Source organism: Ambystoma mexicanum, chromosome 1q (genome assembly GCF_040938575.1).
Source record: "Ambystoma mexicanum isolate Mex_15411 chromosome 1q, UKY_AmexF1_1, whole genome shotgun sequence".
In the NCBI taxonomy this organism is placed as follows: Eukaryota; Metazoa; Chordata; class Amphibia; order Caudata; family Ambystomatidae; genus Ambystoma; species Ambystoma mexicanum.
In genome coordinates, this window is record NC_090922.1 from 159,913,665 (window position 1) to 159,939,575 (window position 25,911).

Here is a 25,911-nt window from a genome sequence, read left to right on the forward strand (position 1 = left end):
CTTGGTCATGAGGTAAGAGGGGGTCGAATCCAAACCCAGGTGAGAGTTTATTTGGGCCTCACTGGGTATTACGGGAACTTCATGGCAGACTGTGGAACCATAGCTGCCCCTCTGACAGCTCTGACTTTGCCTAAACAAACTAGGGAGGTTAATTGGACAGAAGACTGCCAGAGGGCCTTTGTTGGCTTCAAGGAAAGTCTGAGTAGGGCACCTGTGTTGTGTGCTCCTGATAAAAGCAAACCCTTTATTGTTCAAACTGATGCATGTGACACGAGAATTGGAGTTGTCTTGTCCTAGTTAAATGACAAAGGGAGAGTACATCCTATCTTTTTCATCAGTAGGCAATTCAAAGGTAGAGAATTTAGGTGGGCTACTGTGAAAATGAATGTTTAAGTATAAATAAGTGGAGTGGGGAATACTGGAGTGGATGCGCTTAGGTATAATATACTTGAGGATCTAATATGTAACATAGCTGCACATTTATGGAAACTGAGATTTTCCCTTAAATATTTATGAATATAACAAATAAGAAAACTATTTCCTGATATGTGCGCGTGTCCAAAAAATATATCCAATCACAAATAATGCTTATTTAGATTACATTTTAATTGGAGATTTGAATATTCTAAAATAATATTTTAGTTTGCCTTTGTTGAAACATGTTTCGACGCCTGATCATTCTCAAGGCGTGGTTACATACACTTGATCAATATACAAATTAGCACAAGAAAATCATAAATGAATATTGCATATATAGCACACAAAACACATTAAATTGCATTATCCATATACAATTAGTAACTAAACAACATTGCCAATGTACAAATCAGATGATTCATCTTGGGTCAGAAGAATTTGAGGATAGAAGACGATGTAGAAGATAAAAATAATAAATTAAGACAAAGATAAAATATGAAAGTTGTATTAGGAGTAACATTAAAAAGTGAGTGTGGTCAGACCGTGTCACATATGATAATTTGTCAATTACATCAATGCTGCACTGTTTTGTATCCTTGCATATCTGAGAATGCACAGGTTTGATAAATTGAAGGAGGTTAGTTCCATAGATAGTGCTGTCAATTATATTTCTGCTTAATATTCTGAGGTCGATGATCTAAAAAACAATGGATCACTGAGAAATGTGTGATAAGTGTTAATTTGAGCTAATGTTACTAGTGGATTCAGATAATCATATTGCAGTAAGTGCTAGTAACTGCTTGACTTGAGAGGTGTTCAATGCTAGATATTTAACATGCTGTGTGATATGAGGTCACCTTGTTAGTAATTGGCATGCTAAGTGGTTGTTCGCAATAATGTGATAATTTACAAAGTCTATGTAATGATGTCAAGTGTGGCTGTAATGACGCAATGGATGTGAGTCCAATGTATTCTAAATAAATAATGATACAAATCAATCAAGGTTCCATGTCATAGAGTAATATGCAAAGGTTTTACAGATGGTAGAGAAATAAGTACATTCCTATATTTCTTACCTGATGGTCCTTATGTCACATTGAAACTTAGTAAAGTACGCTATGAGATAAATATTTTTAGTGATTTGATATCAGCATCTGAGAATGTACAGTGACTGGTTGAATAAGTGTAGACATAGCAAATGTATTGGCAGTATGTTTGCCTATTGTATGTTTTGATTAGTAATGAGCATTTGGGCTGGTTTGTAATCTTACTTTATACTTATAATGTTCTCCCTATCTGGATTGGAATCCTGGAAGGGTTTGTGGCATTTCCGCGTGGCAGAGTCCCAAACGCCATTTTGTATTTACTGCTTTTTTACATCTGACATCATAGAGAGGTGACGCTGCAACGTCTGAGCGAATTAGTCTTTCTTCTATTGTACTTTCAATATTATTGCAGGACATGCTGGTTGACGCAATAACTGTTTACAATGTGTGGTAACATAGGATATTCTTGTCCTATGGTCGGAGATTTCTCATATTGGACAAGCCCGATCGTAATAGTTAAGGTCTACCCATATTATATTGTCGCCGGGTTGTGCGGTGTAAATTAATTCATATAAATAAAGTGTAACGCTCACCTGAAACTCTGCGGGAACCGTCTGGAACTCCAACTGACTTCTACCTTCCTGGGAACTAGACACTGAATTTCTGTGAAGAAAATAACAATTTTCCCTTCCTTAGTTTTCTCTTGTAAAACAGAAGGTCAAAACTGGTAATATGGGAGCCAGCAAATATCTCACCTTGGTATTTAATTAGTTGAGCTCTCCATCCTGTTCTATACAGGGGCGCAAGTTCTGAAGATGGGACACTGGATAACAGTTTCTTTTGAAAGGGACTAAATGGCACTAAAACAATGACATAAACCCTATGCTATTTGAACCTAAAAGGGGCCAATAAGCTGAGGTGTAATGCAAGTGTAGAATTACAGAAAAAACTACCTCACTACACTACGGGACGGAAATAGGAAAACACCTTATCACTGAGCGTAATATGAACTTTAGTGTGACCAAAAATATCTGACTAGAAAATCAGCTTCCAAGACAAAACTCCACAGGAAAGGGCGCGAACCCGCTAAAAACAACGTAATATCCTGAAAATGCGTGAGGAATTCAAATAACATTCATACACAATTTCAATGTATCTGATAAGGCAACAAAAACGGAGCAAATGCATTTGCATATAATAGGTGTACTTGCGTGAGAGAAAACTGCTACGAACTGAGAGATGAGGAGACCGCTATGACAGGACTTCAACTATGGACTGTGACTGAGCCGGGAACGGCAGCAACAGGAAAACACAGGAAGGGAGCTGATAACTAATTAAAGTTACTCAAGGAATGAATGGAATTATCTGTGGACAAGGTATATTGAGCGGTGACAGGGAACGGAGGTACGCGGCGAGCGTTCAGTCTGAACTCAGACAAACGACGCGAAGCGTGAGCCTCCTGAGGGGCGGGGCTTAAATAGCTGGCACATGAAAACAACTAGACCCGCTAACTAACTGACCAGAGGCGCCACCTAGCAGCCATTAAAGAAACTCAACCAACCATTAATATGGGGAGTTAGAATCAATAACTAGCTAGGGCAAATAAATTCCCTATGAACCTGCAACTCTTAGGACAAGTATAGGAAAATAAACTAACCTGTGGTCATGACATAAAGGTGGTATTATTGGGCTGTTTAAGTATTGAGGTCCAATGGAATGTTAATGGTGTGTTGATAACAATCATTTGGTATTGTACATATCTAACTAATTCTAGGTGCCAAATAAAGTTATTGGTTTCATCTGACGTGATAGCATTATATTGCTGGGATGTCCTTGTTACTTATTTCTTTGATAGTTGCTGAGATGATGCGCAAACTAGTTTATGATACATTACTTGTTAAGTTACTAGTATCTTGTCAATCAGACTGAAATGGTGTGGCAAACGTTTTGTCATGTGGTTATATCACTAAGTCGCGCAATGTAGCTGAACAGCAGTAAATGAATAAAATACAGATGGAATAATTGAAATACGCAGATCAGCAAATGATTCAGAATACACTAAAATAATTTGATATTGGATATTGTAGCCGTTCGGGTTCTTGAATATTACAGTAATGACAGATTGTCCTATTTCACTGTTTACTAAAGAATTTGGACTGGAGCGAAATGGATGAGGTCGTGTATTGGCACTGAAGAGATTAATTGTAATACTAATGATTAAATATTTGTCTAGGTGATCCATTCTTGTCATAAATACCAGAAATTTGACCAGTCACCAGAGCAGTTTACAATATCATACCAATCCTTAAATCGTTCATTAAAAATATTAGAGAAAACATACATTTTGTGTTCGCAATTCATTTCATATTATAAACAGCATAGTTTACAGATCATCTTTGATTCTGCTTTTCTTAACATCAGTTTCTGATCACCTCCTCTGATGACAGTTTGGACTTTGGATAGGCCAATGAAGATGATATTGTCTTTGTTGTCCATTTGGTGTTTACTTTGCCAGTGGACCGCCAAAGGCAGTTTGTTGTCCATTAAATTGAGGCTTGAAAGTTGTTCACGAATCCAGAATACATAATTCCTGGATTGCACACAAAGATGATTGCATAATTTACAAATTTCGATCTAAAGTTAATCAGACCTCTAATTTGGATAAGTGTACCATTGTGATGTGTATACCGAGCGGTGTCTGGGTGTGCATATTTGCACAAAGTACAGTTGCCACATTTGTACAAACCCTGTGTTTGTGATTTCATCCAGCTATTGGATAACTGCGTGTCTAGGGGTTTGAGAAAGGAGGGGCTTATTATTTTTCTAATGGTTGAAGCTCGAGTATGTATAAATGTAAGTTTACTCTTGATGTACTCTTTAAGATCTTCATCCATTATCAGGACGTGCCAATGTTCGTTAATGATTTGATACAGTTTGTTAGTGTCTTCTGAATATTTAGTAATCAGACTGACCTTCATTGGGTTCTTGCTTTTGACTGGCTTGTGATTAAGCATGTCAGTCATCCCAGGTCATGGTCAGAATTTTATGGTGTGCTTTGGATATACATTCAGTACTGTATTCCCCCTCACAGAATCTTTTGCTAAGTAAGTCACATTCCAGAATAAAATTGGCATTATCGCTACAGTTCCTGCGTGCATTAAATAATTCACCTATTGGAATGTTGTTGATTGTGGATCTTTTGTGGCAACTCGAAGCAAATAGGTTGAATTGACCTCAGTTGGCTTTCTAAAAGTCTTGGTAGCTAATTTGCTGTTTTCAACAAATAGGTTTAGTTCTAGGAAGTCTATACTCTGTTCATCACTGTGACCTGTCAGTTCCAAGCCAAATTTGTTAGCGTTAAGATAGTCAATTAATAGTTGAAAATCCATAGCATTACCTTTCCAAATTACAATAATGTAATCTATGAATCATTTCCGAAGAACTATTTGATCTTTGAAGTTAGGATTCACAAGAGCATGAGTGTGTTCGTATTGGCCCTTAAATAGGTTTGCTAGCGATGGGGCATATTTCCACCCATGGATACTCCTTTATTCTGGAGGTAGTCATTGTGATCTAACAAGAAATAATTATTATTCAAAGTGAATTCTAAGAATTCCTTGACCATCTCGATGTGTTGCCTGTTTGAAGCAGAGAAATGTACATAGGTAAAATCTATTGCTTGTGTAGCCAGAGTGTGATCAATCAATGTGTAAAGTGTTTTTACATCAAGAGTGGATAGTTAATAATCCGCCTTCCAATTGATATTGCTCAAAATCTGGAGAACATGAGCAGAATCTCTGATGTGTGAGTCAAGTAATATCACCTGTTGTTTGATTAGTGTGTCAATATATGAGGAGATACCTTCTGTTGCCCAACCTATGCCACCAACAACTGGTCTGACCTCTGGTAGTTTATCACATTGCTTGTGAGTCTTAGGAAAAACATAGATAGTGGGCATAGTGGGCTGTGGAATCGAAAGAAATATTTTTTCATCCTCTGTCAGTAGTCCCTTCATGTGCCATTTCGTGATGAGTTTGGTAATTTCTTTTACCACTATCTTGGTAGGATTTCTTTGATAACAAGCTGGTATTATGTTATGTTATGATTGTTTTGTACCGAAGCACAGCGCAACCGACACCCAAAGACAACCTGGCAATATGACTGAAAACATAGATTAAAAGAGAGAAAAGGCTAAAAGAGTAGAGTTTTAAGAGCCTTCTTGAATTGTAGGTGAACAGACACAGCGTGGAGGGCCGCCAGGAGGGCATTCCGCAGAATGGCAGCTTTGACTGAAAAAAAGCGGCCTCCAATTCTCATGCGACAGACCCTAGGGACAGCCAGAAGGGTGGGGTCCGCAGATTGTAACGCGCAGGCAGGGACATAGGGTCGAAATTTCAACTGCAGGTATTCTGGGCCAGAAGCATAGAAGGCCTTGTGCACCAGGCATAGAGATTTAAAATGCACACGTGTTGCCACTGGTAACCAGTGAAGGGAATTAGGAACTGACAAAATATGCTCCGGAAAATGCTCAATATGCAAGAAAGAGTCTTAAGTAGAAACTTTGATAAATTGAAGCTCATTCACCTGGAACAGTGTATGAATAAGACACTGGATAGTTTCCAGGATGAGGATACCTGTGAAGTCTTGCTACATAAATATTCCACTGTGTTGCAAGATTTAGTATAACTACAGGCGCCACTGAAACTCAAGACGGTTAGAAAGAACGAGAATCACCAAAAATTGTTTCACAGCGAATTAGTAGGAGAAAAGAGGGATGGAGGGCAAATGGCTGAAACATCCTACGTAGGAGAATAAACATCTCTATAAGGCTGTTGACAAACGCTATAAAGATGCCATTAGAGAAGCCAAGAAAAGTGTTCATAACGAGCAAGTGGCATCTGCGTCAAAATCCACTAGGGAATTATTTAATATCCTAAAATCTGTGGACAAGCCTCTGGCCCTGTCACATACCTTTGATTCCACCCAAGAAGACTGTGATAGAGTACAACAGGCTTTCACTCAGAAAATACAGAAGGCCAGGGATGCGAAACTAACAGCTAAGGAAACCTCTCACGTTGAAATGCTAACCCTAGTTACCGAATATAGACAACAGGTGGAAAAGAAATTCCAGTTTCTCCTCATCTCTGAAGAAGAGATGAGTAAAGTACTACACACAATAAACCCTACCTCATGAGCAGAGAATATAATTCCCCCAAAGATAATACTAGAGAATAAGGAAATATTTACACCAATCCTAACTAGGATAGCAAATACCTCTTTCAGAGAAGGCATGGTGCCCAAAAGCATTTAAGCTGTTACCATTACGCCTCTTATAAAAAAGCCAGGCTCAGACCCCAAAGATCCAGGGAATTTACGACCTATCACAAACTGTAACTTTATGCGCAAAGTCCAAGATAAAATAGCGACAGGACAATTACAGAAACATGTGGAGGGGAATCATATTTTGCATGACCAACAATCCGGTTTCCGTACTGTGCACAGCACAGAGACGGCTATGTTGGATCTGCAGACCCACATGCTAGGCGTAATTGATAAAGGTAACACAGGGATGCTTATGTTACTGGAGCATTTGATCTGGTGGACCACCAACTCCTTCAACAGGTCATGGAAAAAGTAGCTAACTGCTCCAAGGAATCAGCCACATGGCTGATATCATTTTTGGCCAATAGGGAAGCGAAAATTCACTGGGGGAGTAATTTCTCCATGGCAGCCATTATAAAGTTTGGAGTTCCACAAGGGGCAAGTCTGTCCCCACTCCTATTTAATCTGTTTAAGAGATGTTTGTGTTATGTTCTAGAGGGAGTCGGAGTGTTTTTTACAAACTATGCAAACGATACCCAGTTAGCGGTTGAGCTAGATGGTGACTACAGTAAAGATAGCACAACAATCTCGATTCTGTACAACATCATCGAGAATTGGATGATGAGTAATTTGATGTGCCTTAATAGTAAGAAGACTGAGCTAATGATTTTTGGTACTCAACGAGCTACAACTAAATTAGGATATGAATACAAATCCTTCCTCATCAAAGATGCAAAGAGGTGATAGGGCAGGTAAAAACTTTAGGACTGGTAATGGAAGCATAGTTGGGCTCAGAGGCTGCACAAAAGCAGTTCTTACCATCTCCGTCTACTTAGAGCGATCCAGCCATTTTTGAGTGAAAAAAACACTGCTACTATAGCAAGAGCTATTATCCTGTCTCGTCTGGACTATGGCAATGCCCTCATGGTTGGGGCCAACAAGAACTGCCTGGCAAAATGCCAGGTTATAGAGAATAACACCTTCAGAATTATCAAAGAGTGAACATATCTCTAAGGACAGGATTGCCCTGCATTGGTTTATAATTGAGGATTGGATCCACTTCAAAGCACTAAGATTGGCACATAAATGCCTCTTTTGTCTGGCACCAAGATATCTAAAGGAAAAGATTACGTCATATCATCCAAATCGTGTATTAAGATCAGGGGCAATGGGTAGGATCAAAAGGGCTGGGAAGAGCCTTTCCCATCAGATCAACAAGGGAATGGAACAGCCTTCCTCTTGCTCTTAGACTCGAGCCTAATCACATGGCCTTGACAAGGGGCCTAAAAACATTTGTTTTTAAGTAAATCAGGATCCATGAGTAGACTGTACAGATATCAGTAAAAAAGTCTTCTCGTTTATGTCTGTGTGTAGTAATCCAGTTTTATGTGATGCGCCCCGATGCCTGTGGGGCCTCCAGCGCTTTATAGGTACATAAATAAATAAATAAGATAGGGAGTCCCAGTGGAAAGACGGGCAGCAGCATTTTGAAGAAACCACAGTCAGTGTAGCAAATAATCCGGCTGAGCCAAATATAAAGAGTTACAATAATCAATCCTGCTGAGGACCAGAGCAGAGACCACCGGGGCCCGCAGATGAAGGGGAATACATAACAGGACTTTTCTTACTATTTTTAATTAAAAATGACCAGCCTGACAGACCGAGCTAACCTAGCAAGAGAAGCAGATAGCTTAACGCCTATTTTTTTGACCACCGAAACCGCAGCCGGAAAGGAACCAAAAGAAGAAGGACAGAAAGACTAAGTCCAGGCAGACTGGACAGTAAAAGAACCCACAACCATGACCTTGTTCATGTCTCCATTAAGTTTGAGCCAGTTTTCGCTCATCCAGCATTTAGCGTTGCTAAATGTAGGTTCCCCATTTGAATATAATCTTCTCTGTAGAGGATTACCATGGCTCCTCCCTGGTCAGCTTCCTTAATCACTATGGTCTTGCCTTCTGCTAGAATTTTCAAAGCTGCATTCTCTGCATGATCAAGATTATGTTTCCTGTAGTTTATTTGTCCTTTAGTTTTGTCCATATAGTAATGGATGTCTGTGATAGTGGCTTTATGAAAAATGTCAATAACACTTTCAGAAGTGAGTTGCGGACTGAACTTTGATCTGGGTTTGAATTCCTCCATTTCAATATTTTTAGGGTGTACACCAAGTTTGTCACAAATTTGTTGCCTCGTTTGTTCATCATTCATGTCCAAATATAGTAGAAGATGTGTATTTTCAATGTCAGAAATGGTCAGACTACTGGATAGTAAAGGTAGATCAGCTGCTTGAAACGTTACCACCTTATGATGGAAAAACGTTTTTAATTCAAGCTTTCTAATAAATTTGAAGAGATAAATTTGGAAATATATTAGGTTAGCTTTAGTCGTTGGGGCGAATGAGAAACCTCTGTTAAGGATTGATTCTTCTGCCAGTGTCAATACTCTTTGGGATCATTTGATTATAAGATTCTGTTTGGGTTTCTTGATGGTTTCTTGAGAAAAACTGACCTTGTAAATCTTTGGCTTGGATTTGGATCTGTATTTGTGACTGTCTTCCTCCTCTTCTTCCTATGATGATATTGTTGCTATTGATGTAATTTGTACGAGCGGTGTAGGAAATCTGACTTCTTTGAAGTTGATTGGTTGAATGCCTTTTTTGTATCATTTTATTTCCTCTAAAAAACCTTTTCTCTGACAGGTAGACGCTTGATTTATGTTACTTGCTTTGGGTTCTGAGGAACAAGTTCCTGTTTGTGCTTCATTTTCAGATTCTATATCAGAGCTGCCCTGTGAGGATGCTGGTGTAGATGCTCTGAATGAAATTTTGATCTTTTCGTCAAATTTGCTCTGAAAAGTGAAAACCCGGTCATTTCTATACTCTCTCTCATCTCTGAAATATTTTCTGAACCTGCATAGTTTGATTTTGTCCTGATAGTCTATCAGAATTGAATACATTTCTTGGTAATTTTTTCATTTGGTACTTTCCAAACTACTCATCGCTGCTATTTCTTGATTGACTTTGCCAATCAATAATATTGTTATTCAGTGTTCCCTATCCGCATGTTATATTTGTAAATCCATCATGACTCTGGAGCTGGTATCTAAGTTGTCTGCCCACTTTTGTGCTAGATCTTGGTCATATTTGTTCTTAAAATCAGGAAAAATAAGTACTCTCAATCCTCTTGGGATTTTTTCATTATCTTTCTAATTAATCATTGAGGCTTTCTCGCAATATTTGTTGATCTCTTCTTTTTTAGAGTCATTCCAGTCTTATGAATTTTTTTCGCAGCGTTTCAGTTGTTGGGTTAGCTGATCTAAATGCATTGCTGGTGCTGCCTTTGGGAACAAATAATGCCACCCAATCTTCCTCTCTGTCCAATAGACATTCTGTCATAATAACAGTTTAGTTTCTGAAACTGTATATAGTCAATGCTAGCTGCGCCTGTCCTGTAATAGTATTAATACGTGGAGTGGGGAATACTGGCGTGGATGCATTTAGGTATAATATAATTGAGGAACTAATATGCAAGACAGCTGCACATTTATGGAAACTGAGATTTTCCCTTAAATCTCTATGAATATAACGAATAAGAAAAGTATTTCCTGATAGGTGCGCTTGTCCAAAAAATATATCCAACAATTTATTTTTTTATCCTCTACATCGTCTTCTATCCTCAAATGATTCTGACCCAACATGAATCATCTGATTTGAACAATGGCAATGTTGTTTAATTACTAATTGTATATGGATAATCCAATTGAATATGTTTTGTGTACTATATATGCAATATCTATTTATGATTTTCTTGTGTTCATTTGTATATTGATCAATTGTATGTAGCCACGCCTTGAGAACGACCATGGGTTGAAACATGTGTCGGCAAAGGCGAACTGAAATATTCTTTTAGAATATTCAAATCTCCAATTGAAATTGAATCTAAATAAGCGTTATTTGTGATTGAATATATTTTTGAGACAAGCACACATATCAGGAAATACTTTTCTTTTTCGGAATGTTTCAGCATAGTTTGGAGCCTTAGGCATTTTAGGCCTTACCTTACCTTACAGGGTCTACCTTCAAGGTCCAAACTGACCATAAGCCCTTAAAGTGGCGTATGCAGATAAAGGGTGAGAACCCTATGGTGCTCAGGTGGTCCATTAGCCTGCAAGGGCTAGACTTCACTATTGAGCATAGACCAGGGAAGAGTCATGATAATTCCAGAAGGCATGTTGTCCGTCAGGATGAGGGTGTCAATTTTGTGGGAAATTAAACCACCCTTACCTTAGTCTGGGGGGGGGCAACTGTGATGCTGGAAATGCATTGGAGGGACAGGGCATCCATGTCCTTGTCCTGTACTCGCTTATCATGTGTGTTCTGTGTTGTTTTCTGCACAGGAGTCCAGTTGGAATTCCTGGCAGTGCGCTCTTCCTCTTTTTGGTTGTGGTGAACAGAGACCATTAGGATACCCTTATGGCACCCATGGGTGGGGGTACAACCCTGTACCCCTAGTGTACGTTTTTGGGCACCTGTGTGTTGCCCATAGAGCAGGGTATGAGCTGGTGGCAGCTCCATGCTGAATTTGACAGAAGCTCTGAGTATCCTCCATTTTGGGATACCCAGTCCCTGCCATAGGAATCAGTGGATTCCTGATAGAAGGCAAGATGGCCCCTGCAGCGTCTTGGTTCCTATTCCTGTTAACTTGATTTCCTACAGTCCTGGAAAGCTCTGACTCTGTCCCTTCCCCTTATTGGCTGTTGGGTGGAAGAACCATATATGGTATTGTGGGGAAGTCCTGGCCAGACTGGCTGGAGCCTTCCCAATGACTGTATGTTGTGGGTATACCCTTGGGGTGGGACCTAGGTGAAAAGGTTGTGAGACCAATATTAATTCTATGTTATGGGTGTCTAGTTTCTGTGTGTGTGACACAATGAATCAGACAGCCCTGCTGAAGCTGATGTGAATGCAGTGTGGTGTGCTGAAAGGCTGGGTGCTTGCCACAATCCACATTCCTTGCATGGGTGTCTGGGTGGAAGTGAATGGCCTGAATGAATGTGAGCCTGATTGGCTGCCTGCCTGTATGAATGCCCTTCTCTGTGATTGGCTGACTGAGTCTGGGTCAACCAGAGTGAAAGAGGGACAGATGGTATATCTGGGAACCTCCCACTTACGAATGTGTTCAGAAGCTGTAGTTGAAACTTAAAGCTCATCCTTGAAGCATAGCTGGAAGGAGAAGAATTGCTGGTGCATTTTCTTTGACAAAATCTAAAAGCTGTTGAGTCTGTCAAGGAGTGACCCGACATGACCTGGCTATGAGACCTCTCCCGAGCTACGTGGGAACATCGCGCAAAAGCTGGTTTTCATCGAGGCACCCTGGAGCCAGTCCCGAAAGACTGCCGACCAGAGAAGGGGTCCGGCGAGAGTCTTGAAGTAAAGTGCCAGGCCATCCAGGCCATCCAAGTCCATTGCCGTTGACCAGGGTTCAGAGGATTTCCGTAACCACCGGAAGCCACTCAAAGTGGGTCACCCAGAAGCAGGAATAACTTGAAGATGTGCTGCTCGACGACCAGATCTGCAACTCTCCAACTTTGCCTAAGAACATTGAACGAAGGGCTCCCTTGTCATCACCCTCGACCTATTTTGTCCTGCCAGTGAAGGTCGAGGTCGTTGGCTACCGAGGAAAGTCTGCCGGTGGGTTTTCGGCCACCAAAAGCCGACAAAGATGACCCGAGTACACTGACGAAGTGAAGATCCAATGTCCAGCCGGTGGTCAAGTCCTGATCGGCAAAGCTATCCCGAGGTACGTGCTGTGGCGGCAGCACCGACAGGCCAGAGGACTGTGAAGCATCTTCCTACACCAAACGCCCGCTGCTGGGCCTACATCCATCACTGAGTCTTCTTTGCGGCACCAAACACTTTGCATCAAGGTGGACCGTGTGCCTCATCTTTCCAGGACTTCATTGAACGATTGTCAAAGAGCACTGCGAAGATCGAAGCTGCTATCTCAATGCCATTGTTGCACATTTCTTCAAGGAATCTCGACGCCCTGGGGCTCCTGCTTTACAGTGAGACCACTCTCGAGGGATCAGTCGAAGAACCATCGAAGAACCTCTTCTATCTCAGGTACATTGGGGTAGTTGAACTTTTGACCAGGAACCAAGGCTGATTAAACATTAATGGACTGGGCTTGTTAATACTTTCATTACAGATTGCCCAGGTGGAGGATCCTCACTCAGAATTGTGTCTAGGTAGCTGGAGACAGCATTCTTCCATTGTTTAACCTTGCTGCATGATTTGCATGATTTGTATGCCATTATAATTGTCAACAATTGATGCATTTTAAAATAATCTAAAGCTAAGTGTGGTATCACATAGACATTGTATATATTAGCCATATTAGAAATACCAGAGTACAAAGTGTGTTATTAATTGTGTATATATCTCTGAACCTTATTTTTATATAAAGAACTGTGTTAGCACATAACATAGTGTGTGTACATTCATCTGTGGGGGCTTGGGGACTCACTGTATTTAAGAACTAGCCTGCCTAACCTCCTTGGAGCTTAAGCCTTGGTTGCTCTTCCATTGCTACCACAATAGAGAATCTTGGCTGGGGTGCAATGTCCCTCTGCTCTGCCACAACAAGGGCAGAAGTACAGATACCCCCTCTTGTCTTTACAACCACTGCCTGTCTGAAAGATGCAGTGAGAAAAAATGGCACATCCGGGGCCTGCCATTTCCTAATGTTTTGCCCCCAGTTCTGACAACCCACATAGAAGGAACCCCCTCATCACCGATGCAGCTTGGGGCAGTTTGTGGAAGAAAAAGAAGAGACAATAGACACATCGCCTGAGGCTTCATTTTGGAGGATATCAACACTTTTTGAGTTCTTGCCCACTTCATTCTCCAAAACAAAAACAAGGGAAAAAAACAACAAGCCCACCAAATAGTCCTATTCTTCCCGATAATGGACTATCATCAATATATGGTGCTCATCTATTGGTTTTGGGAATTCAGTTGATATGTTTGACAAACCAACTGCCCATCACCACTATTGCTCTATTGGATTCGGGGGCTTCGGGTAACTACATTGATCAACTTTTTCCTCAAAACATGAGATACCTCTGGAAGACAGCACCACTCAAACAGGGGTGGAGGTGATTGGTGGTATGCCCTTGTCTTCAGACACTATAAGGCAGCAATCTATCACAGTCACATTAACCACAAACGAACATAAAGAGCATATGGTTTTTGATGTCATCTGCATACCGGCATACCAGATTGTGTTAGGTGCCCCTTGACTATGAACTAGAATCCTTCTGTGAAAGTTGCTACCCAAACACCATTCTATGGCTCAGACAAGTTACCCAACATTGTTGTCTCTCCTTGTCCATCGCATACTCAGTGCACCAGGAGACTACGAGCTGCATGGACTCACAACTGTGCTCTCTCTGAGGTAAGGGGCTGTAGGGATACAGAAACAGCCCCAGAGTGCAAGGGTTGCCAGGAAGGCAGTGCAGGTGTGCAACTTGTGGGGAGGGGACCTGGGCCCGATAATAGAGGGTAGCCGGGTGACCAGTGCAGAATCAGTTTCAGCCAGGAGTTCAACAGGGGAGATAAGGAGAGAAAGCAGAAGCAAAGAGGAAGGTCTTGAGGTGCTTCCGGAACCGAAGATGGTTCTCCTCAATTTTCAACGAGGCAGGGAGGCTGTTCCAGAGGGAGGCCCCAGCCGAAGAAAGAACTACCACCAGCTCATTGCTTGGACATGCGACTGACCTTGAGGGAGTTGGAGGCGGATGAGTGAAGAGCTTGAGAAGGAAGATATTTAGGAAGAGAGAGTTGAAGGTATTTTGGCCCCATTCCCCAGAAATCCCTTTGTGGACAATGCAGAGGGTTTTGAACTTAATCCACATTACCACTGGGAGCCAGTGCAGAGATTTCAGTCCTGCAGAGATATACAATCCCTGGGATTGAGGCCAAGGACAAGTCTCACATTCCTGTTTTGGATGAGTTGCAGAGGGCGGAGAGTAGAGGCAGTCAGATTTAGAAAGAGGCTGTTGCAGTAGTCCAACCTAGAGAGAACCAGAGCTCTGGAGACAGTGAGCTTCTGGGGGAAGGAGAGGAAATAAAGAATACCTCTGAGGGGGTGCAGCTGTTAGTGTGACTTCTTAGAGACGTCAGAGATGTGAGGAGAAAAAGAGAGTGTGGAGTCAAAGATGACCCTGAGGTTTTTAGCCTTACAGGTGGGAGAAGGAAGAGGGCCAAGAGAGACCGGCCAGAGAGTGACAGGAAAGGAGGGAGAGGGTGTGCCAATGAGGAAGATCTCAGTCTTACTGGCATTAAGGCAGAGATCATTGGCGGCACACCACTCCTGTATAGCAGACAGACAGTCAGAGATGAGAGAAGGAGAAGAGGTGGCTAAAGGGAGCCTGACAATTAGCTGAGTGCCATCTGCATAGCACTGAAAGTTGGGGCACAGAGCAGCAATGCGGTGGGCAAGAAGTGCCAGGTATTGGTTGAACAGCCAGGGAGAGAAGTTAGACCCCAGGAGAACACCGCAGGTAGAGATAGAGATAAAAGAGAGGAAGGACCCAAGTTGGACCTGGGAGGGTCGATCGCAGGGGAAAGAAGTCAGCCAAGCCAGGGCCTGATCAGTGATACCCAGGTTATCACAGAGACGGTTGAGCAGGATGGCATGGGTGACCGTGTCAAAGGCACAAGAGAGATCAAGTAAGATGAGGACACAGGGGGTATTGGAATCAAGGTTGGAGAGCAGGTCTTCACAGATGTTCAGGAGAACAGTTGCCATTCAAGGTTGGAGAGCAAGTCTTCACTGTAAATGCCAATATAGATTCACCCACGTTCATATAATGTATCTGTGGAGTAGAGCACACTATGCCTTCATCATTGAAAGAAATTGTCATGTTAAGCTTCATCATTAAATCTTGCACCGCAATATTAACTGGTGTCTGCTGTGAATACAATAATGGAACAGACATGGCATACTCTCCTATAGAGACTGGTAATTCATCAGAAAAAGGAACTCTACTTGTAGCTCCAGAGAAACCTTGCACATTCATGGCATTTCCTGACATTGGAAATTCTTCCTCTCGTATACATGAGCGAGTTGCACCAGCGTCTACTAAAAAAGAAAAAGATTTGCCTCCTATCGTCACATCAACCCTTGGTCCTCCCGAGGGTCTGGTGTTACTGATAGTACTGAACACATCAAGTCACCCTGTGAGCTGTCCTATTGTGGATATATGCTCATCCCCATACCTGTGAAGGGCCTTCCTCTCTCCACAGTGACCCCCCCCTATTCTAGGCGTCAATAATTGTCCTCTGTTTGCATTCCTCTGTATCTACATGGGTGCATGCTTTGACTCTCATTGCGGTGGATTCAATGGTGCTTGCTGTGGCTGCTGTACCTGTTGCATTTGTGGCACTTGTGCTTGATGCACCGTTTGATCCTGGGCAAACCTGTCCCTAGCCTGTGTGCTATATGCTGGAGGATAAGCTGTCCCCCTCTTGAGAATTTCCGGTTCTGTATATACCCTTGGCTCCCACACATGCATGCAATGTGCCCTGTCATTCCACATGTCCAACATATAGGAGGAGCTCTTCTAATTTGTCCTCCTTGATTAAATCCTCCTTGTACATTCCGATTATCGTTCTGCATATTTTCAAAGCCACCTTTATTGTTTTGAAAACCACCCTTTCCAGTGCCTCGTGGCATGAACCCATTCCCTGCTTGGTCGCTCTGGCGTTGATTATTCGCCTGCGATGTACCCACTGCTTGCTGCATTCCAGCCCACCTCCGCTTGTCAATACCGCCTCTTCGATGGCGTAATTTGACAATTTCTTCTGAACCAACATGGCTTCCTCAAGTTTTCTAGCCTCTTCCTTCTTCAATTTTTCTCCTGCAACAGTCGACACTGATGCACTATGATCAACTGTATCTCCGCAAAGGGCCTTGTTTCCATTCCCACTAATTTCTTGAGCTGTCTCTGTACTTGCTTCAGCAATCCCTGACATACAATGTGGTAAAATAGTGCCACTGTCTTTCCCCACAGTTCCCACGTTTCATGGGTCCACAGTTCTGGAATGCTTTCAATGTAAGCAAGCGGATCCTCGTCTTCCTGCATCTTATGTGCCATTATTGCACCCATATCTGACGTGTCAGGATACTGTACCCTAAGAGCACTCCAGACATCTGCTCTACAATTATTAGATGGCACTCCGTTGTGCACTGTGTTTTGCGCCGTGACATTGAGTAACCTGCTTGCGTCCAAATTTCATCCGCCTTTTCCCCAAAAATGGCTGCTTGAACACCCTTAATGTCCTCTATTGCTATCGTATTTCCCCCTGTCATTTTTTCTAGCTCATAGTGTCATGCGTATGCCTCGCATGCCCTCTTGGTGGCTGTGGAGCACTTGGAGGCAGTGCCACCATTAGAATGTTCTGCCTACTGTTCTTCCACTTCCTGGTGTCTCGCTCTAGTCTTTTGACTTTTCTCTCTTCGGTATTTAGCCACTCCCCTTTGTGCTGCTCGGCGCTTTGCAACCTCTTTGCTTTCGCTTTTGGGTGAATACGCTAGTGTTATTCTCTCTGTTCTACGTTTTTCTCTCCTTCCCGGTCTGCAACTCTATTGTGCAGGGCCTCTTTTGTTTCGCATTCCGGATCCCTTTCCGGTTTTGGCTCGTACCTGTATGGTCTTCCGCTCTCCCCTTTTTCGCCTTGGCTTACCTTTGTGGGTGGCTTGCCTCCACTTTCCCTCTATCCATTCTCTCCTTGTTTCCTCTTACGCCCCTGCTTGCCTGGGAGTTCGCTCTGCCTTTCTGTCCTGGTGTCACTTTCCAGCGGCAGGATCTCTAGACTTCCGGTTCAGCTACGCTGCGCCATTGCAGTCTCAATACCGGAGGCACTCTGCATTACGAGTGTAAGCCACACCAGTTGGATTCTTTGCCTTACCTGTGGAATCGCTCCTGCAATATTCACTGCAAAGACATTCCGATCTGTTTCAAGAGAAACTCAGCCAACCATACCTGGAGCATAGACGCCAAACCAACTAAGAGGTTTTTTTGTGCCTTTGACTTTTTTTCCTCTTACAGGCGCTCGCGGAAGGGGGTCCTCTGCTGGACCTGCTTGTACAAGCGGCAGAGTGGCTTCCGTCCATGGCAGGCTGTAACTCTACAAAAAAGAAATCCTGACAAAGGGACGAAGAAGCGCCAGAAGTCAGTTACAACAAGCACAGGTGAGGAAGAGGGTAGTGAGGTATTAAGTGAGATTGAAGTGGAAGTCTTCGTGTTTGATACATAGATCTATTTTCCCACACCCGCCATTAAACTAGGAAGTTTACATCTTAAATTATCCTTATCCATCTGTGGCCATGGGATATATTGTGGTCTAGCCCCTCCTTTCACCAATAAAGGGAACTGCGTGAACCCAAATTCACAATCAGCTCCCATTGTCTGCCTATCTATAGTGGGGACAATGGTTCCACATCGTCTTGTTCACATACAGTGGTGACTCTCCCTTCCTACTATGCGATCGTCCTTTAGGACGCTCTGGATATGCTATAGGATCTGGCGTCCTACCCTTAGGTTGCTCTAGATCAGACCATTTTACTTCCTTGTCTGTCAGCAGACATCCCTCAGGAATGCATGCCCTTCCCCCTCCTCTCCGCGGAAGGATTCCCTCTCTTCGTCTGACATATCTAGCCCCCAGCTAGTGTGACTCTCGTCCCCTTCACACTTGTTTAAATTCAGCCTGTCTATAGACAGTGGTCTATGCTCGAGACTAAATAGGTATTTCCCTCTGCTCCGTGGGTGGAGGACCAAAGATTGACCTCCCTTCCCTCGATTTTCCTATCGGCTAATTTACCTTAAGTCTTGATAGTCTTTATCGATGCTATCTCCGATGCTCCCTATCTCAAAATGTTCTTCCAGGGCTGCCCTAAACAGCCCTGACGCTGCCTCCTCTAATGGAGCAAGCTCCTCTATATTGCCCCATTGTAATACTGGATTCAGTTCTATTAAGTCTTTCTGAATGCGCTCAATATCGTGCTCCCTTTGTCTGTTTTTTCGCTCCAGCTCTAATTCCCTTTGCTTTCTTGCGTCTCATCTAATTCTTTCCTCTTCTTGTCTTCTCTCCTCCCTTCTTTCGTTCGCTCTTCTTCTTCCCTTCATCTCGGTATCCTTTTATCGCTTAATTCCTGCGCTTCCTCCGCTTCTCTCTTCCTTTGTTGCCTATCCAGTTCTTCGATTGCCCTCTGCCTGTTGTCATATTTTCTCTGCCACTCTGCCCTTTCTATCTTCCTTTGCTTTTCCTCCTGATACATCTGTTCTTGCCGCTGTCTGCTCTTTCTTTTGCTTTCATCTTCCTTCAATCTCTTTTATCGTTCCCTGTCTTTTCTATTCTGTTCACTTGATCTGCCCTTTGCCTGACTTCCTTGATACTTTTCCCATCAAGCTTGAGCAATATCTGTCCACCCATCCATTTGTTCTGTACAAGCGTTACCTCGTCAGCTTTGTCCTTTTCCCTTTTCCATCTCTTAATCTCTCGTTCTATGTCTGTGGTTACATTCGATCATTCACTTTTCCCTCCTTGTCCTGCAAGACCTTAAAGATCTCTTCCTTCCTTCTACTCTTTTCTGGACTATCGTCACTGCCAAAGTAAGGCAGTTCATATATCGGGTTACTTTACCCTGTAGCTGCTTTCAGTTCCTTTAATGGATATACTCCTATATCTTCCATACTATCGCCATTTACTTCTGGTGAGGTAATGGGAGCAGAAGGCTTGACACCTTCCTCCCTGAACTGGCTAAGCATCCATTCCTTAGGAGGTGGATCCTCCCGCTCCTCCTGGTACGTTTTCCAAAGCTCCAATTTCTTCCCTGTGTATGCAGTGTGCAAGTATGTGGTCATGTGTTGCAATACTGCTTTTGACAGCAATCCCCCTTGTGGCCATGGCATGAACATGTTATCTGCTGTGCCCTTTACCCACTCTGCACTGTACTGTTTGATCTTGGGCATATGTTTTGGTAGTGTCTTGCACATATGCATCAGTGGAGTAACTTCACCCATTGTGACGAGTCTCATTTGACTGTCAATACTTACCAATGGTTACACAGAATACATTTTCAGCAAAACAAAAAATATGAGCATATTCCAACCTTTGCTGCTCAAAACCTTTATTTCTTAATTATTTCAATATACCCTGCGGACGGCATCAACAATGACCCAAGATAGATAGTAACTTTTATCTCTATTTGACACAGCCTAACATTGCCGCTATTCAACACTTCTCTTTTGTAATACACAAAATACACAAACAGACAGACTAGTCGACTTTTCACGTATACACCATGGTACTCCTTTTCTCTTAGCCTCTAAAGTACCCCCATTTGAGTTTAGTCATTCCCTATCATAAACCTGTTTATGTGCTGCCTAGTTTTACCCACTTGGGTTTTGAAAGGACTCCTTCTAAAGCTCCTTGAGCTAGGAAACTGGGCTCTATAACGCTCCTCATTATATATCTCTAAAGCTCCTCATTATAGTAAACAACCCCTGTTACTTTTCTATGTTACCCCACATTGTGCAATTCCCCATGTCTACTCACCATTTGCTCTTCAGCTCTAGGCCTTCGGTATAGTGTCCCTCCTCCAATCCGCCACCGTCGCCTTCAGTCCGCTCAACGCCTGTGGAAACCAGGAGACATTTTGTCAAAGAGGGACCCGTCCCACCGTCTTGATATTTCTTGCAAGAATTCTATGTCAGCCACTCTCCAGAGGAAACTTTGCGATCTTCCAGCTAGATGGCGGAGGGTGTCCAATTATCTGGAAATCTTGAGACTTACTAATCAATGGGTCTTATGGAACCATCCTTCTTCTGCTACCACGTGAAGCTGTTTGCCCTTTTAAATGAGGTAGCGCTCTATGGGAAGAATGAGGATGCAGAAGTTACTCGTACATCAATAATAAGACCGACTCAGGAAGTTGGTAAATAGTTAGCTGTTTCATTAACTATGATCTAAAACAGGGAGTACAACGGACATCAACAGACGTCTCACAGCATATCTCAAAGTGAGTTCGATAAAAAATAGTTATATAGTAAAAACCATCATCACTGATGTCATAATACATGGCAAAATAAGAAGACCTGAGTGGGATTGTGGTAGTAGAACAGCTAACATCTAGGTATACTTTCTATGGATAATGGAATTGTGATTGGGTCTCTACTGTCAGGTTGACAAATAAGCCCACCCCTATTGCAAGTCATTGTCAGTGTCATAAAAAACAGGACGATTCATTGGGTCTCAAACTATAGGGCTCTTTGATACGTAGCCCTCTAAAATTGGTTGGCGCGCTTGTACCCTTTTGGAAAATTCCACTCGGTAGCAGCCCGCAAGCTGGTATCCCAGGTGTTGGTGGGTGGACTTGACCATGCCTCGCCACCCAAATAGCCCATCATCCACCATCACTCAACCTGTTTGCCAGTCGAATAGTCTTTGAACTTGGCCTTGCAAGGGAACAGAAAGGAGTATGAGCATACCCTTATCTTTAAGTCTTGGCGTAGTTTGCCCAAAGCCTATTTCCATCCAGACCATGTGACAGTAGTCTGTATTTTGAGCTCCTTCTTCGCATTTAATACTATTCAAGTGAATAAAACTTGGCACTCATTGTCTTTTCATTGCACCTTAACAGGAGCTTGTCTCAACTCTCATGTTCATTGTATCTTTCCATGACAGATAACCAGATTCTTGGCTGCCTCAACCCTTGACACTGAGCCAGACTAGCTTTCTCGATTCTTCCTCCATCGTCAGCTGTTCTTGTTCTACTGCGCCACACTTTCAGCCCTTCTGTTCATGGGGTCTCAGTTTGCTAAAACACGTTTTGGAACAATCAGATTCCATAAATATATATATATATATTGGTGGAACCGCTTGCAGTTTATTCACTATGTATAGCCAGCCTTCATAAATACTTATTTTACCTGTGTTATTGCATCTGTACAATTATAAATTGGCTTGCCTTTTCTTCTGTGCTCTTTACACGTGCAATCTTCATTCCCCGAGTAAAGGGTCACTTGATTCTTTACTTTGTCATCAGATTCTATATGGTCTATTCTCCTTCTCTCTCAGCATTTCTTCTTGGCGGGTCACCTTGCTTCATGTGACGTCACCAGTTGTCAAGCTCTGTGTTTTGTTTGTTTGAAATGTCCCCACTTACTTCCTCCTCCTCATCTGTGCTCTCAAAGTCTTCGTCCACTGGACTGAGGGATCTTCTGGCTCTGTAGTCCTTTTCTTTTCTTGTCTGTGGCTTGTATCTCACATGGGAGGAAGCCACAATGAAGGCTGTTGAAAGAAGCACTTCACCCTGACCCCTTTCCCGGGAAGGAGCAAAAAGGGGAAAAGCCGACAATGGCAGAAAAAAACCCTGTTGATTTAAGGTTACGGCAGGACTTCTCTTGGAAACTAGGCTCTTAGCAGTAGAAATATTGCAGTGGATATGCAACTTGAAACAAATGGATTCCATGTATCAAGGAAAACAATAAATCCTAAAGCAGGAACAAACAAGCAGCAAGTTGGAAAAGGCAATCCAGTGGGGCCCAGCAGGAAGGAAAGAGGGGGAGTCAAGAGTGGAAGAGAAATGTAGAAGGAAGGAGGGAGGAAGCCCTGAACAAAACGCCATACGGGAAATAAAAGTCAGAGAAAGTAGTAGAGAAAGCACTAGGATAAGAGAGGAAGCAGAGTGCAGAAATGCTCCGTAAGGAAAACGGAGAGAAAAAAACGTGTAGCGCAACAGAGGCAGTGAAGAAACACAGCTGACCGCAGGGCTTGCAACGGGAGTTGCAGAAGGGAGGCGTGGCTAAAGAAGACCTGTGTACATCCGGAGTGGAAAAGAACTAGACCTCTGGATGTACGTAGAGTAACGGACGTGATGGGAATCGGGAACTGTGCAAAAATACATGAGGCAACAGGCGCCAAGATCGAAGATGGCGCATGACACCAGTCCCCTCTTCCATCCGTCTTTACATGTTCTTCAGGGATCTCTGCCAAGAGACTGTCAGCTCTTTCGTGGATACATAAAGAATGGTTTTCTCAATGGATACCTTGTCTCAAAGGCTTTTGTTGTGGGCATCATTATGGGTGTCGTGCTTGTCACTATTTCCAGGTTCCCAACTTATAGGCAAGATAAGGGCGGGGCTTCTAGTAGAGGCATTTGGCTCCTCCTCTACAATAGGCCTAATGATCTGGGTCTATCTTAACAATATCCTCATCTTTTCTCCCCCATAGAAGAACATCAAAAAGGTGGAGGTGAGCATTAACAAGCCTGGATCAGAACCATTTATATGCTAAGATGGAAACATTTGCTTTTCACCAATACTGTATTGAATTCCTGGAATACATTGTCACTGACACATGGATTCAAATGGATCCTGCTAAAGTACAAGCCATTATGGATTGGCAAAGTCTGCATGACATAAAAGTCATGCAGCATTTTCTGGGTTTTGACAAATATTACTGCAACTTCATTGCTGACTTTGCACACCTGACTGTGAACATCAGTCACCTATTACAGCCCAACCAAGCATTTTGATGGGAAAAGAAAGCTGAAGAAATCTTTCAAATTTGAAAGGAGTGCTTTTTAAAGGCCCCAATATTACAACACCCTGATGACACGTTATCATTCATCATAGAAGCAGATGCCTCCAACAGCGCCATAGGTGCAGTTTTGCTGCAGGAAGCCCCACTCACCTCAGCTGAAAATCCCATAGCCTACTACTCACACACAACCCACAGTGGGGGAAATTATGCAGTCATTAAATAAGAGCTCTTAGCCATCAAAGAAGCATTCTAGCAATGGAGGCATCATATATAAGAAGGGCGCCATCCTGCAACAGTTCTTACAGATCATCACTATATGAAGATCTTTTGAACGCTGCAATACCGCAACAGTTGTCAAGCCCGATTGGCTTTCTTTTTCAAGCAGTACAACTTCCTTCTTACCTTTATTGCTGGCAACACAAATCTACACACAGACACTGTATCACATTTTCTGACTCATGACACAGAACCTGGTCCACACCCATCATCCATGATTCTGGCTAAGTGTTTTCTCAGAGCTGTTCAATGGTACCTAGAACAGGTGCGGCACGCAACAGCTAGAGATGCAATGTTCCTTTAGCTGTCTTGATGTCCCCAGATCAGTGTTCTAGAAGGGTTATTGTTCTAAACCAAAAGACCATATATACCCACATCTGATTACAACCCCCGGATCCTTCATGGTCTCTGTGATTCCTGCATTGATGGCCATCGATGGGTAAAAGCTAGAGTTGATTTGGTCTCATGCTATTTTTGGTGGCCTGGTTTGACCGAACAAGATATTTCTTACGTTGCCTCCTGCCCTGAATTTGCCCAAACCAAGACATCCCGACAAAGAGCAGTGGGATTCATGTGCAAATCAATAAGAATCTGTAATGTTATGTTGTTACTTGGCATTTATATAGCGCCTTATGTATCATTGGTAGGCTCTCAAAGCGCTGGTGGGCTGAACGCCCACGGGAACCATAGATCAAATCAGTAGAGAGAGAGAGAGAGAGAGAGAGAGAGAGAGAGAGTGTTGGACGGTGCGTGGGTGCACCGGATATGTGTGCAGCTGGTGTAGTTGGATTATAGCTGCTTTTTAGCGATAGGTGTGGTGCTGAGGAAATCAGTTGGATGTGTACAGTCTGGTGGGTGGACACCCAGACTGGGTTATGGTTGCATTAGACCTGAGGAACACCTAAAATAGCTGGAATGTGCTCAGCTGGCTGTGTTTTATTAGGGTGATGAGGTGATCATGGAGTTGTGTTCGTATGTGAACAGCTAGGCCGAATCAACTGGGGTATAGCTGTGTTCTGGATGAGTGATGGTGTTTAGTAAAGAGAAGGTGGAGTGGTGTGATATAGTGGCTATCAGTATAAGTGCCTGAGACCAGGCACATGAGCAGGACAGTGGGAACGTACATAGTGACATACATACATATAGCGACAGGATGGTTAGGGGTATATATGGGATACAGATATATATGGGGATACAGGTACATAAGATATATTGGGGCCACAGATATTTTGGTAACATCATGGTGAACAGGAGTTGCCTCTGCAATTTCCACAGCATCCGCGACATCTGCACCAACTGGACCATCCGTAATGTCAGCACCATCCGTAGCTTCTCCACCATCTGCACCAACCGTAACATCTGCAGCATCTGCACCATCCGCAATGTCCCCACCCTACGCAATGTCCGCACCCTCCGTAACATCTGCACCATCCATAACATCCATAGCGTCCGCAACGTGTGCACCACCCGCAGCGTCCATACCATCCGCAATGTCTGCACTATCTGCAAGGTCCACACCATCCGCAATGTCCGCACCATCCGCAATGTCCGCATCATCCGTAACATCCGCACCATCCGTAACATCCACAACTCCATGACATCCGCACCATCCGTTACATCCGCACCATCCATGACATCCGCACCATCGCGACAACTGCACCATCCGTAACAACTGCACCATCCATAACAACTTCACCATCCATAACATCTGTAACATCTGCACCATCCGTAACATCCGCAACATCTGCAACATCCGCAACATCTGCGACATCCGAACCAGCCGCGACATCCGAACCATCATCCGCGACATCCGAACCATCATCCGCTACATCCAAACCATCCGCCACAACCGAACCAGCTGCGACATCTGCACCCTCTGCACCATCCGTGACATCCACACCATCCACGACATCTGTGACATCTGCAACATCTGTGACATCCACGACATCTGAACCATCTGTAAAATCCCCACAACCCATAGCATCCGCACCATCCGCACCATCTGTGACATCTGTACCATTCGAGACACCCACACCATCCTTCACATTGTGACATCCGCACCATCCGCTCCATCTGCACCATCTGTGAAATCGCACTATCCATGACATCCGCGCCATCAGTGGCATCCGCACCATCATCTGCACCAACTGTACCTTCGTTAACGTTCGCACCATCCATAACTTCCGCACCATCCGTAACATCTGCACCATCTGTAACATCTGCACCAACCACAGCATCTGCACC

At 43.2% G+C, this 25,911-nt stretch overlaps 1 protein-coding gene across 7 annotated transcripts in view; it reads right to left on the minus strand.

Annotated features, from left to right (window-relative positions):
- The window catches only part of LOC138526024 (galactoside alpha-(1,2)-fucosyltransferase 2-like), a 200,142-nt gene that overhangs the window by 39,257 nt on the left and 134,974 nt on the right, over positions 1 to 25,911 (minus strand). The window contains exons 3-4 of one of the 7 annotated variants that reach the window (XM_069636338.1): positions 20,641 to 20,717; positions 20,404 to 20,482 (exon numbers count right to left, since the gene is read on the minus strand). The exons of 4 other annotated variants lie outside the window; for them this stretch is intronic. The gene's annotated coding sequence lies outside the window, so the exon portion shown is untranslated. Of the gene's footprint in view, positions 1 to 2,056; positions 2,127 to 20,403; positions 20,718 to 25,911 lie in introns of all 7 variants that reach the window. 2 more of the 7 variants (XM_069636330.1, XM_069636353.1) reach the window with 2 other exon arrangements.